This window comes from Pseudophryne corroboree, chromosome 3, assembly GCF_028390025.1.
Source record: "Pseudophryne corroboree isolate aPseCor3 chromosome 3, aPseCor3.hap2, whole genome shotgun sequence".
NCBI lineage: Eukaryota > Metazoa > Chordata > Amphibia > Anura > Myobatrachidae > Pseudophryne > Pseudophryne corroboree.
Window position 1 is genome coordinate 70,030,419 of NC_086446.1, and position 13,140 is coordinate 70,043,558.

At 45.2% G+C, this 13,140-nt stretch overlaps 1 long non-coding RNA gene across 1 annotated transcript in view; it reads left to right on the forward strand.

Moving 5' to 3' along the window:
- Window positions 1-1,149: 1,149 nt before the first annotated feature.
- The window catches only part of LOC135054771 (uncharacterized), a 65,992-nt gene continuing 54,001 nt past the window's right edge, over window positions 1,150-13,140 (forward strand). Inside the window, exon 1 of the long non-coding RNA XR_010243568.1 lies at window positions 1,150-1,214. This is a non-coding gene — a long non-coding RNA (uncharacterized LOC135054771). The remainder of the gene's footprint in view (window positions 1,215-13,140) is intronic.

Below are 13,140 nucleotides of genomic sequence, written 5' to 3' on the forward strand. Positions count from 1 at the left end.
GCACTAATGTGTAGATTCCGGACGCAGATGAGCATATCCACAATTTTTAATGGAACATTTTACACTATGATTTTGTATCTTCTGTTTTTTTTCTCATATATGAATGGTGACCCAATTGGGAGGAACAAGATATACATCACTGTTGAGAAAAACAGAAGATTTCGTCATTCAAGAATAATATGGACATATGTATCAAATATTGTAAATTTTTTGTGTGAATCCACATTCAGCGCCTGACTTTGGGAATTTGTTGTTTTTGTACTCTATAGGTTGAATGTCATCCCACACCCAAACAGTGGTCCCTTGACCGGTGAGTGCATAAAGAGGTTGTCTCATCCTCCTCCCTGTCTTCCCCAACCATAGTCAATGGCTGATTTGTGAAATAAGTATATACGCGTGTCTAGGTTACCAATTATGCGTTTTGACATATTTTCTTTTGTTAGTAATTTATGACAGTTATTGTTTACTGTCAAAGGGTGGACTGTCGAAGTCGAAAATATTACACACACACTCCACGTGCAAACACCATACAGAGTGGCCTCTGTGCGTGTGCATTCTCACCGTGCGTATGCATACACGCACGCTACATACATTGGTTTCCGAGCCTTGCGTATTGGCGCTTGGTATGGGTATATATGGTAGCATATGCATTCGCACAGAAAAGCTACAAAGACATATTCAATATTCAATTCATATAGTGCACAATTTACACATAGTCTCTACATACATTGCCAGCAAGTTACATTTACTCAAAGGGTAGAACAATAGAGCTATTCAGCTTTACAGGATGTGAGGGGACAGAGCAAGGTTAGAACTTAGTGTTTGGTATCCAGATGTGCAGTATTGTGAGATCTACATTCCAGTTGTTCAATGCAGTTAATTGCATGTTTCTGCACATAGATATGCGCAGAATTTTAATATTCATAAATACTGTAAATACTATACTCTTGATATTCGGCGGGAACCCGGTGGCAGAGACCTGCAAACACACCTGGACCAAGCATCGCCCCCTCATTCTAACCAACCTATGACCACTGATGTACTGTAAATTACCTGCCCCATGGCCTATGGAAGAAGAGCTTACATTTCGCATTGTATTGTATTTGGACCCATTGTATAAAAGAAAGGCTTCCTGACCAGGCTCAGGCTATTCTCTGAAGGTCATCTTGCTAAGACTGACTGAGTCCTGGGTCCAGGAGCACTCGCGAACAAACGTATGTACTATTGGTTGTAGCTCTTCTCTGTAATATTGTTGTATCTTTTATCTGTATCTTTTGAGTAAATATTGTTGATGCGTTGGACCACAACATAATATTTAACTACTGGTGTCGCATTCCATTCTTGTTTGGGGAATAAGGTGTATTAAGTCAGACGTGTCACAGCATTATGCGCACAGCGTGCAGGCGTGTTTACGCAACATGCATACACATTGTAGCGGTTATTGTTTACGTTATGCAGTCGCAGCGGCCCAAACCACAGTGTGATTAGATATTGCTTTTCCTTGTTAGTAAATCAAACTTCACAGGACGCTCAGACGCTGCCCAGCTTCCTCCTTCCTGCTCCCCCTGCGCAGCATGAGGTCACACTGCACCGCCAGCCGTGCACTGAGGGAGTGCAGGAAGAGATCCCCACCTGCCCGTCCTCGGTATACGGATAGTAATGTGTGCGGGGCGGGTGGCTGAGGCGGGGTGGGGCGAGTGGGCGGCCACACACTTAAAAACCAATCCCGAGATTGGCCATTTTTCATTCCCGATACCCGGAATTGAAAAAATGGCCCGGAATTGGCTTCCCTAACAGCTACCTATTTGTCCTGCATCACGGAGTGATCTACTAAGGTGCGGATGTTGTATAGAGTTTTGGAAGTCAACTGAGTGCTGGAAGTACATTGCTTGTATGTATATATATATATATATATATATATATGTACTGTCCTTTGTACGGCGCTGCGAAACACATGTGGCGCCTTATAAATAAACTGTAATAATAATAAAATATATATATATATACATATATATATATATATATATATATATATATATATTAGTGATGTGCACCGGAAATTTTTCGGGTATTGTGTATTGGTTTTGGGTTTGGTTCGGCGGCCGTGTTTTGGGTTCGAACGCGTTTTGGCAAAACCTCACCGAATTTTTTTTGTCGGATTCGGGTGTGTTTTGGATTCGGGTGTTTTTTTCAAAAAACACAAAAAAACAGCTTAAATCATAGAATTTGGGGGTCATTTTGATCCCATAGTATTATTAACCTCAATAACCATAATTTCCACTCATTTTCAGTCTATTCTGAACACCTCACACCTCACAATATTATTTTTAGTCCTAAAATTTGCACCGAGGTAGCTGTGTGACTAAGATAAGCGACCCAAGTGGCCGACACAAACACCTGGCCCATCTAGGAGCGGCACTGCAGTGTCACGCAGGATGGCCCTTCAAAAAAATACTCCCCAAACAGCACATGATGCAAAGAAAAAAATAGGCGCAATGAGGTAGCTGTGTGACTAAGCTCTGCGACCCAAGTGGCTGACACAAACACCTGGCCCATCTAGGAGTGGCACTGCAGTGTCAGACAGTATGGCCCTTCAAAAAAATACTCCCCAAACAGCATATGACGCAAAGAAAAAAAGAGGCGCAATGAGGTAGCTGTGTGAGTAAGCTAAGCAACGCTAGTGGCCGACACAAACACCTGGCCCATCTAGGAGTGGCACTGCAGTGTCACGCAGGATGGCCCTTCAAAAAACTACTCCCCAAACAGCACATGACGCAAAGAAAAAAAGAGGCGCAATGAGGTAGCTGTGTGACTAAGCTAAGCGACCCTAGTGGCCGACACAAACACCTGGCCCATCTAGGAGTGGCACTGCAGTGTCACGCAGGATGACCCTTCAAAAAAATACTCCCCAAACAGCACATGACGTAAAGAAAAAAAGAGGCGCAATGAGGTAGCTGTGTGACTTAGCTCAGCGACCCAAGTGGCCGACACAAACACCTGGCCCATCTAGGAGTGGCACTGCAGTGTCAGACAGGATGGCCCTTCAAAAAAATACTCCCCAAACAGCACATGACGCAAAGAAAAAAAGAGGCGCAATGAGGTAGCTGTGTGACTAAGCTAAGCGACCCTAGTGGCCGACACAAACACCTGGCCCATCTAGGAGTGTCACTGCAGTGTCACGCAGGATGGCCCTTCAAAAAAATACTCCCCAAACAGCACATGACGCAAAGAAAAAAAGAGGCGCAATGAGGTAGCTGTGTGACTAAGCTAAGCGACCCTAGTGGCCGACACAAACACCTGGCCCATCTAGGAGTGGCACTGCAGTGTCACGCAGGATGGCCCTTCAAAAAAATACTCCCCAAACAGCACATGACGCAAAGAAAAATGAAAGAAAAAAGAGGTGCAAGATGGAATTATCCTTGGGCCTTCCCACCCACCCTTATGTTGTATAAACAGGTGTTAGGGTCTTCTGCCCTGTGCTGCCACGTCGTCATGGCAACCGGGAGGCAAGTGCTAGCGGAGTAACCTGAGCGCAGCTGATACTCCGGTTCGGGTCTTTTGCTATGCAGTGGTTACAGGCTCTGTGCACGGCAGGGGATCCGGTGCTGGTTTTTGTGCTCACAATCTGTGAGGTCCGAGTGGGGCGTGGACAGCACCTGCTTTATAAACCCTCCTCTCAGGTTAGGCAGATGCTGCTGAATCTTTGTTGGTTAGTCAGTTCCTGAAAGTTAGCTAGTACTGTGTAACTTTGTATTTGCTTGTTGTTTACTGCAAATAGGCCTTTGGATTTGGTACTACACTCTGCCAATCCAGACCTAGCAGTAAGACTGGAGTCAGTCGTTTAAAGCAGTAAGACTGGAGTCAGTCGTTTAACCTGCTGGGGTTCTTTTGCTACTCTGTGAACCTAGCAAGTTTGCGGCTGTATTCTCAGACTTGCCTGCCAAAATCCTCTCTCACTGTGCAAGGTGTCCAGGTGTCAGTTTAGTGGCAGTAAGCTGAACCGGTGCACTGAAAGTGAGGACAAGGATTGTGCAGACTCTCCTTGTGTCTATTATTCCATGTTAGACCAAGGAGTTTACTGCCACACCCGTTGGTAACCCTTTAGGGTTTTGCTGTTGCCCTTAGCAACAGCATTTCGGGTTCTCTACGTATTAAATCACAACATCTCGCTTCTTTCCATCTGAGCATTCCTAATACTAGGGAGACACCCAGTTTCTTAGCCGTTGGGCTTCTCTGTTCACTTTGTGTTTATTTTGTTACCCTTTCACCTTCTGTGTATGTTATGTCATAATCCCCAGTCTGTCTGTGAGTTCATTTGTTTTGCATCCCTCTCCGTTCAGACACCAGTACATTCCTGCTGGCACTGGTGTGCATAACAACAGGACATGCACACTTTAACGAACCCATCATTTCAGCGACAGGGTCTGCCACACGACTGTGACTGAAATGACTGGTTGGTTTGGGCCCCCACCAAAAAAGAAGCAATTAATCTCTCCTTGCACAAACTGGCTCTACAGAGGCAAGATGTCCACCTCATCATCATCGTCCGATTCATCACCCCTTTCACTGTGTACATCCCCCTACTCACAGATTATTAATTCGTCCACACTGGAATCCACCATCTCAGGTCCCTGTGTACTTTCTGGAGGCAATTGCTGCTGGTGAATGTCTCCACGGAGGAATTGATTATAATTCATTTTAATGAACATCATCTTCTCCACATTTTCTGGAAGTAACCTCGTACGCCGATTGCTGACAAGGTGAGTGGCGGCACTAAACACTGTTTCGGAGTACACACAGGAGGGAGGGCAACTTAGGTAGAATAAAGCCAGTTTGTGCAAGGGCCTCCAAATTGCCTCTTTTTCCTGCCAGTATACGTACGGATTGTCTGACGTGCCTACTTGGATGCGGTCACTCATATAATCCTCCACCATTCTTTCAATGGTGAGAGAATCATATGCAGTGACAGTAGACAACATGTCAGTAATCGTTGGCAGGTCCTTCAGTCCGGACCAGATGTCAGCATCAGCAGTCACTCCAGACTGCCCTGCATCACCGCCAGTGAGTGGGCTCGGAATTCTGAGCCTTTTCCTCGCACCCCCAGTTGCGGGAGAATGTGGAGGAGGAGATGTTGATGGGTCGTGTTCCGCTTGACTTGACAATTTTCTCACCAGCAGGTCTTTGAACCTCTGCAGACTTGTGTCTGCCGGAAAGAGAGATCCAACGTAGGTTTTAAATCTAGGATCGAGCACGGTGGCCAAAATGTAGTGCTCTGATTTCAACAGATTGACCACCCGTGAATCCTGGTTAAGCGAATGAAGGGCTCCATCCACAAGTCCCACATGCCTAGCGGAATCGCTCTGTTTTAGCTCCTCCTTCAATGCCTCCAGCTTCTTCTGAAAAAGCCTGATGAGGGGAATGACCTGACTCAGGCTGGCAGTGTCTGAACTGACTTCACGTGTGGCAAGTTCAAAAGGTTGCAGAACCTTGCACAACGTTGAAATCATTCTCCACTGCGCTTGAGACAGGTGCATTCTACCTCCTTTGCCTATATCGTGGGCAGATGTATAGGCTTGAATGGCCTTTTGCTGCTCCTCCATCCTCTGAAGCATATAGAGGGTTGAATTCCACCTCGTTACCACCTCTTGCTTCAGATGATGGCAGGGCATGTTCAGGTGTTTTTGGTGGTGCTCCAGTCTTCTGTACGCGGTGTCTGTACGCCGAAAGTGGCCCGCAATTCTTCTGGCCACCGACAGCATCTCTTGCACGCCCCTGTCGTTTTTTAAATAATTCTGCACCACCAAATTCAAGGTGTGTGCAAAACATGGGACGTGCTGGAATTTGCCCAGATGTAATGCACGCACAATATTGCTGGCGTTGTCCGATGCCACAAATCCCCATGAGAGTCCAATTGGGTTAAGCCATTCTGCGATGATCTTCCTCAGTTGCCGTAAGACGTTTTCAGCTGTGTGCGTATTCTGGAAAGCGGTGATACAAAGCGTAGCCTGCCTAGGAACGAGTTGGCGTTTGCGAGATGCTGCTACTGGTGCCGCCGCTGCTGTTCTTGCAGCGAGAGGCAATACATCTACCCAGTGGGCTGTCACAGTCATATAGTCCTGAGTCTGTCCTGCTCCACTTGTCCACATGTCCGTGGTTAAGTGGACATTGGGTACAACTGCATTTTTTAGGACACTGGTGAGTCTTTTTCTGACATCCGTGTACATTCTCGGTATCGCCTGCCTAGAGAAGTGGAACCTAGATGGTATTTGGTAACGGGGGCACACTACCTCAAGCAATTCTCTAGTTCCCTGTGAACTAACGGTGGATACTGGACGCACGTCTAACACCAACATAGTTGTCAAGGCCTGAGTTATCCGCTTTGCAACAGGATGACTGCTGTGATATTTCATCTTCCTCGCAAAGGACTGTTGGACAGTCAATTGCTTACTGGAAGTAGTAAAAGTGGTCTTCCGACTTCCCCTCTGGGATGACGATCGACTCCCAGCAGCAACAACAGCAACGCCAGCAGCAGTAGGCATTACACTCAAGGATGCATCGGAGGAATCCCAGGCAGGAGAGGACTCGTCAGACTTGCCAGTGACATGGCCTGCAGTACTATTGGCTTTCCTGGGTAAGGAGGAAATTGACACTGAGGGAGTTGGTGGTGTGGTTTGCGGGAGCTTGGTTACAAGAGAAAGGGATTTACTGGTCAGTGGACTGCTTCCGCTGTCGCTTAAAGTTTTTGAACTTGTCACTGACTTATTATGAATGCGCTGCAGGTGACGTATAAGGGAGGATGTTCCGAGGTGGTTAACGTCCTTACCCCTACTTATTACAGCTTGACAAAGGCAACACACGGCTTGACACCAGTTGTCCGCATTTCTGTTGAAATAATTCCACACTGAAGAGCTGATTTTTTTGGTATTTTGACTAGGCATGTCAATGGCCATATTCCTCCCACGGACAACAGGTGTCTCCCCGGGTGCCTGACTTAAACAAACCACATCACCATCAGAATCCTCCTTGTCAATTTCCTCCCCAGCGCCAGCAACACCCATATCCTCATCCTGGTGTACTTCAACACTGACATCTTCAATTTGACTATCAGGAACTGGACTGCGGGTGCTCCTTCCAGCACTTGCAGGGGGCGTGCAAATGGTGGAAGGCGCAAGCTCTTCCCGTCCAGTGTTGGGAAGGTCAGGCATCGCAACCGACACAATTGGACTCTCCTTGGGGATTTGTGATTTCGAAGAACGCACAGTTCTTTGCTGTGCTTTTGCCAGCTTAAGTCTTTTCTTTTTTCTAGCAAGAGGATGAGTGCTTTCATCCTCATGTGAAGCTGAACCACTAGCCATGAACATAGGCCAGGGCCTCAGCCGTTCCTTGCCACTCCGTGTCGTAAATGGCATATTGGCAAGTTTACGCTTCTCCTCAGATGCTTTTAATTTTGATTGGGTCATTTTACTGATCTTTTGTGTTTTGAATTTTACATGCTCTGTACTATGACATTGGGCATCGGCCTTGGCAGACGACGTTGATGGCATTTCATCGTCTCGGCCATAACTAGTGGCAGCAGCTTCAGCACGAGGTGGAAGTGGATCTTGATCTTTCCCTATTTTTTTTAACCTCCACATTTTTTGTTCTCCATATTTTAATGCGCACAACTAAAAGCCACCACAGGTATACAATGTAGATGGATGGATAGTATAGTATTATATTACTTATGGACTACGAGTGCACTGACGACACAGAGGTAGGTACAGCCGTGGTCTACCGTACTGCTATATATATATATATATATAATATACTGTATTGTCAAAGTCAGAAAAATATCACTATGCACACTGCCATATTTGCACCTCATACATGTCCGCTCTGCGCATGCGTACACTCTCCCGTGCGTGCGCATACCCGCTGTTACGTGCACCCGCAGGTGCACGGTATGCGTATTTACGGTAGAGTTTATGTGTTCGTAGCGGGCGACTCAATCGTTACATATTTTAACTATATAATGTATTTTGTAGATCATGGTCCCTTTGATAGATTCTGAAAGTTTAGTTAATGTAGCATGTTCCTGGACAAAGAGATCCCTCTTTGTTTGATACGAAGGGTCCGACACGGGTCATACAGTGGTGTTTAGTATCCATCTGAAGAGTATTTAATTAGCAATATTCCGGTGTTGGTTTGGAGCGGATTAATCGCTCGTGCGAATAGTTATGGACATAAGAAGTTTATGTCCATTTACTATTATTTACACTTACTTATCCATGCGGCGGAAAACCTAGTTTCCCACCCACCTGAGCAGTTGGAAGTAGACACAGCCCACCTGTATGAATCAACCTATGACCTTTTGTTATAATGCGAAGACGAATTCCTGTGTCCAATGAACAATGAGATTGTAGAGACCATTGAATTGTATTGTGTGTGGGGCATAAATAGACAAGCCGATCATATCCAGCTCACTCTCTTCAACGGTTCTCATTGCTGATAATCGGGAGCTGGATATCGAGGCGCATGCGATCGTTCCCCTTGTGCGTAAGTTTTCTCCGCAATCATATTGTCTTTATTGTTATTGTGAGCCATTTCTCTCTCTCTCTCTCTCTCTTCTCCTTTCTCTCTCATTTTCCCTTAAACGTAATTGTATTGTATTTCCTGTGTAGTTATCTGGTTAGTTAGTCTATGTTATATTGTAGTGTATGACTTGTACTGTATTATTCTTTTTGCAAGTATAACATTCATATAAGGCGTTAGACCCTAAGCACGGTATCTGTGTATTTCTTATAGTGTTAAGTATTCTCAGAGCGTCGGTGACGCTCGAACAGCTTTTAAGTTAATAAGGTTACACTGTGTTGCATTTACACTATATCACTACACTAAGGTTTTACTGCATATTACATTGTTTATGGTTTAGATATAAAGGTTTAACATTGTGAGCGTCTGCGCCGCTGGTGATCTCCTCGTGGTCCCGAGCGTCCGCTACGCTATAGCGAATCATTACGTTAGACGGCAGCCAATAGCGTGCCTGCCTGTGTTCTCTTGGCCGTGAGCGAACGTGGCGCTTGAGCGTCTCGACTACGGCTAAGCGATTGTTACGCAACGTGCGTACCCGTACGGTACTCCATACGTAAATAGCGTATAGTGTTCTTAGACCTCTTAAAGGATATAAATAAGATAAATATTTAGCTTTAGCAATTGGCTGCTCGTCCAGTCCTTCACATATCTCTGCTAGGTAATTTCAGCAGACATTATCCATCAGCAAAGGGCGGGAGATCATATTCCTCATAGTGCTGTTTGGATAAACATCTGCTTCGCTTAGTAAAGGGTGCTGAGGGAATCCGGAACCGGAGGTAAGAACAATACAATAGTGTCTTTTAAAACTGTTTATTTCTGTCTTGCATACACACGAACGCATATATCTGCATTTCTTTTTCATTCGTGTATTTTCATATATCACTCTCCTGTTTGCCATTTTATAATTGATAAACGTGCTAAGAGAGATTTGTCGCTATTTAATAGTTAAAGTGTAAAAGTAATACATTAAGGGATAAATTGCAAAGCTCACACGCAGCTCTACCTAAAGGTACAAGGAGAGATTGGTGTGGTGCTCGGTAGACGATCGAGGATCATCTACATTGATAAACGTGTTAGTTGTGTTACGGTGGACATTTGCTTTGTGTACACGTGTCTCTAACAAAGGGCTGAGACTCGCGTACGCAAAGGCCGACGCACGCAGCGTAAATTACGCAACGGAGCGTCCGGGTACGCCCACGTAACTCAAATCACACGATAAGTGTTATTTTAGCAGGCGAAGAGGTGGCAACGCGATAAATAGCGCAAATCTATTTTAGTGTCCGAAATTTAGATTAACAGATCCTTCTCCAAATTTACAACACATCTGGTCTAAAGAAAAATTTCTGCGCAGAAATAGAAATAGAAACAAAAGTGTACATGTGGTGAGTGAGTGTGTTATATACAATTTTGAGGTTGAACCACAGGAAGTCGGGTTCCCGCAGGGTACATACGTGTAAGTGACGTACATGGTGGCTAGGGAGGCATCCCTTGTTAAACATAAATCAGAGCATTAGAGCATAGCAGACCAGGAGGTCATACTGTAGCACAGACCAGGAGGTTCAGAACAGACCAGGAGGTCCAGGTACAGCAGACAAGGAAGTCCGCTATAAATAGAGAAAAGAGCACAACCCCGGGGGTTGATGCAGAACCCATATAGGTCATAAAGCTCTTGCTGAAGGAATTCGCAGCCGAAATTTTCGATTCCGTTGGTCGCTCCGTACATAAGATTAGTTGCTTATGTACTGAACGATTGTACCGCACGTAATTGTGTGCATTAGTAAACCTGACCAGTACCATTTGCGTACCATTAAGGGTCATAAACGCTATTTGTACATTCTGACGTGATTTGTGTAATTTTTTATTTTTCTAAAGGGAAGTTCGCTGGTCACTCAGGAATTGTCCAACAACCAATAGTTACTGGAAAGAGTAAGTGTTCTGCGGATAACCCTCGCATGTTCCAGTAAATAGAGGTTCAGGTCAGGGGCCCTGGGTCGAGTACGCCAGCACTAAGGCAGTGTGTAGGTCGTATTGGTCGGCGTGGGCGAGTGAGTGGGGTACTCGGTAAACCGCCACCGTTGGCCTATCGTGAACATTTTGGTTTGTTTGTAAGGGTTCGCTAAGTGCAACGCCTGCAAGTTATGGGGGCCAATTGTTCAGGTAGGGGACGATCAACCTCGGTTCGGGTTGATTCAGTGAACCGACCAATTGGGTCGGCAAGGTATGTAATGTGTGAAAAATACGGTTCACACACAGAGGTTTTATGTGATGAATGGGAGAGAATGACTGTACATGACGGGGAGAAATTCCCAAGAGTAGGCAGCTTCAGCCCAGTAGTGTTACAAAATTTAAGAAGGAGGATATGTCTCATTAAATCAGCAAAGAAACGAATCAAACATTATGATTATTTGCAGTTATGGCAACAGGAGGGTGAAATACAGAGAGGCTTGGCTCAGGCGGCGGGATCTAACCCTATCAGGAAACTGATAGCCACTGCCCCACCGCCACCATATATATCAGGAGAGAAATTGGTTGCGGAGAATGACGCACTAGGGTGTAACAAACAAACACTTAGCAACTGTGTAAATGTTAATAAGTTAACCAATGCAAGTATTAACCCGTGCAAGTTGTACCCTGTTTTGAACTTTCCCCAGGAGTGTGATCAAGAGGACGAATCGGCAACAATATCAGCGCTCTCTCTAGCAGCCACCATAGCAGAGACAACAGTAGGCACGGCTCCACCCCCGAGATTAGTAACAAAAGCCCCTAGCGGAGGGATAGGTGAGGTCGTATCAACGGGTAAGTACGGCACCATACACTATGCTGAAACTATTTCACCACAGGCTGTAGAATCTACACAGAATGAGATTGCTAGAATTAATCCTGTTAGGGTAATAGCAGTACCAAATGGGAAAACGGACACTTCAGGAGCCACTCCTATTAGGAACATTGCCATGTACAGCCCGTTTTCCCGAATGGAATTAAGAACCATAGTGTCTGAATTCCCTGACCCTAGGAAAGATCTGGTTGCTAGCCAAAAATACATCAGAGACCTAGGTAACACTTTAGAGCCCAATAACAAAGATTGGCAGATATTGCTGAGGGCTTGTTTACCCTCCAATGTCGACGCAGCTCAATTTTTAGCTGACTGTGGATTAGATCAGGATGTACCTCTTACAGATGTGTACAACAAAGATAATGTAAAAAGAATAAGCTTACAGTTAAAGGAGTATTTCCCAGCGGTAGTTAAATGGAACAAGATATTCTCCATTAAACAAAAGGAGTCAGAAACAGCTGCAGAGTATTTTCACAGGGCATTATTAGAGATGGCGAAATACACAGGCATAGAGGACATTAAAACAAACATAAACCATCGAGAAGTAGCAGTATCTGTACTAATGGATGGTTTAAAAGAGGCATTAAAGACCAGGGTACATACCACGCAACCATGTTGGCGAGGTCTGTCGGTGGCTACTTTGAGAGAGGCTGCTATTGATCACGACCGGAATATCACCAGACACAGGGAACTACAAGGTGATAAATTAATGGCCGTAAGTATACAGGCCCTGACCACAAGGCAGCCTTTGTATAAATCACCAAACCCTGTGGGTAAGTCAAATGTGGTAACCTGTTATGTTTGTCACAGAGAGGGACACTTTGCACGAGACTGTAGATCAAGAAATATACAAAAATCTTATCAACCCCCTAGAAAACGACACAACACACGACATTGGGATCAGGGTCCACAGAGACGGAGTTATGAGCCACATACAGGGGAAACAAAAAGATATCCCCCAAAAGGAGGCTGGCAAGCTTCTGACAGTTCCCAGTTAACCCCTTCACAAATAGTTGCTGCCAGCGGGATTCAGGGAGGTCACCATACCCAATAGGGGTGTGGCCATACCTGTAATCTGCAGCCAGTAAAATTGATTGCAAGTCTTGGAAGTGAACCCGAAATTGCAATTGATGTAGCTGGTAAAACCTTAAACTTTCTTGTAGATACGGGGGCGGCCAAATCAGTGATAAATTCGACAGTGGGCATGAGAACCACTGGTAAGACAATTCCAGCCATGGGAGTAACAGGAGTAGTCCAGCATTACCCTGTTAGCAAACCAGCCGAGATTACAATAGGGCCTTTACATACCAAGCATTCCTTTTTGCTGGCTGCATCGGCACCGACTAATCTCCTGGGAAGAGACTTATTGTGTAAAATGGGGTGCGTCATTTATTGTACTCCTGAAGGTGTATTCTTGGACATACCTGAGAATCACGCTCAGGAAGTGCGAGACATGTTAGACTCCCCATCAAAATTAATGTCACATACCATTATGACAAATAGGACTCCATCCCAAGTAGAAGAAATGACATCTCAGATACCAGAGTCACTTTGGACTAAAGATGGACAGGACACTGGATTAATGGCAAACGTAGCTCCGGTAGTTGTACAAGTAAAAGATGGTAGGATAGCTCCAAAAATCCCACAGTACCCTCTGAAGCCAGAGGTGGAGTTAGGAGTGTATCCCGTAATAGAGCGCTTGCTACAACAGGGCATTCTGGTAAGAACGTCCAGCA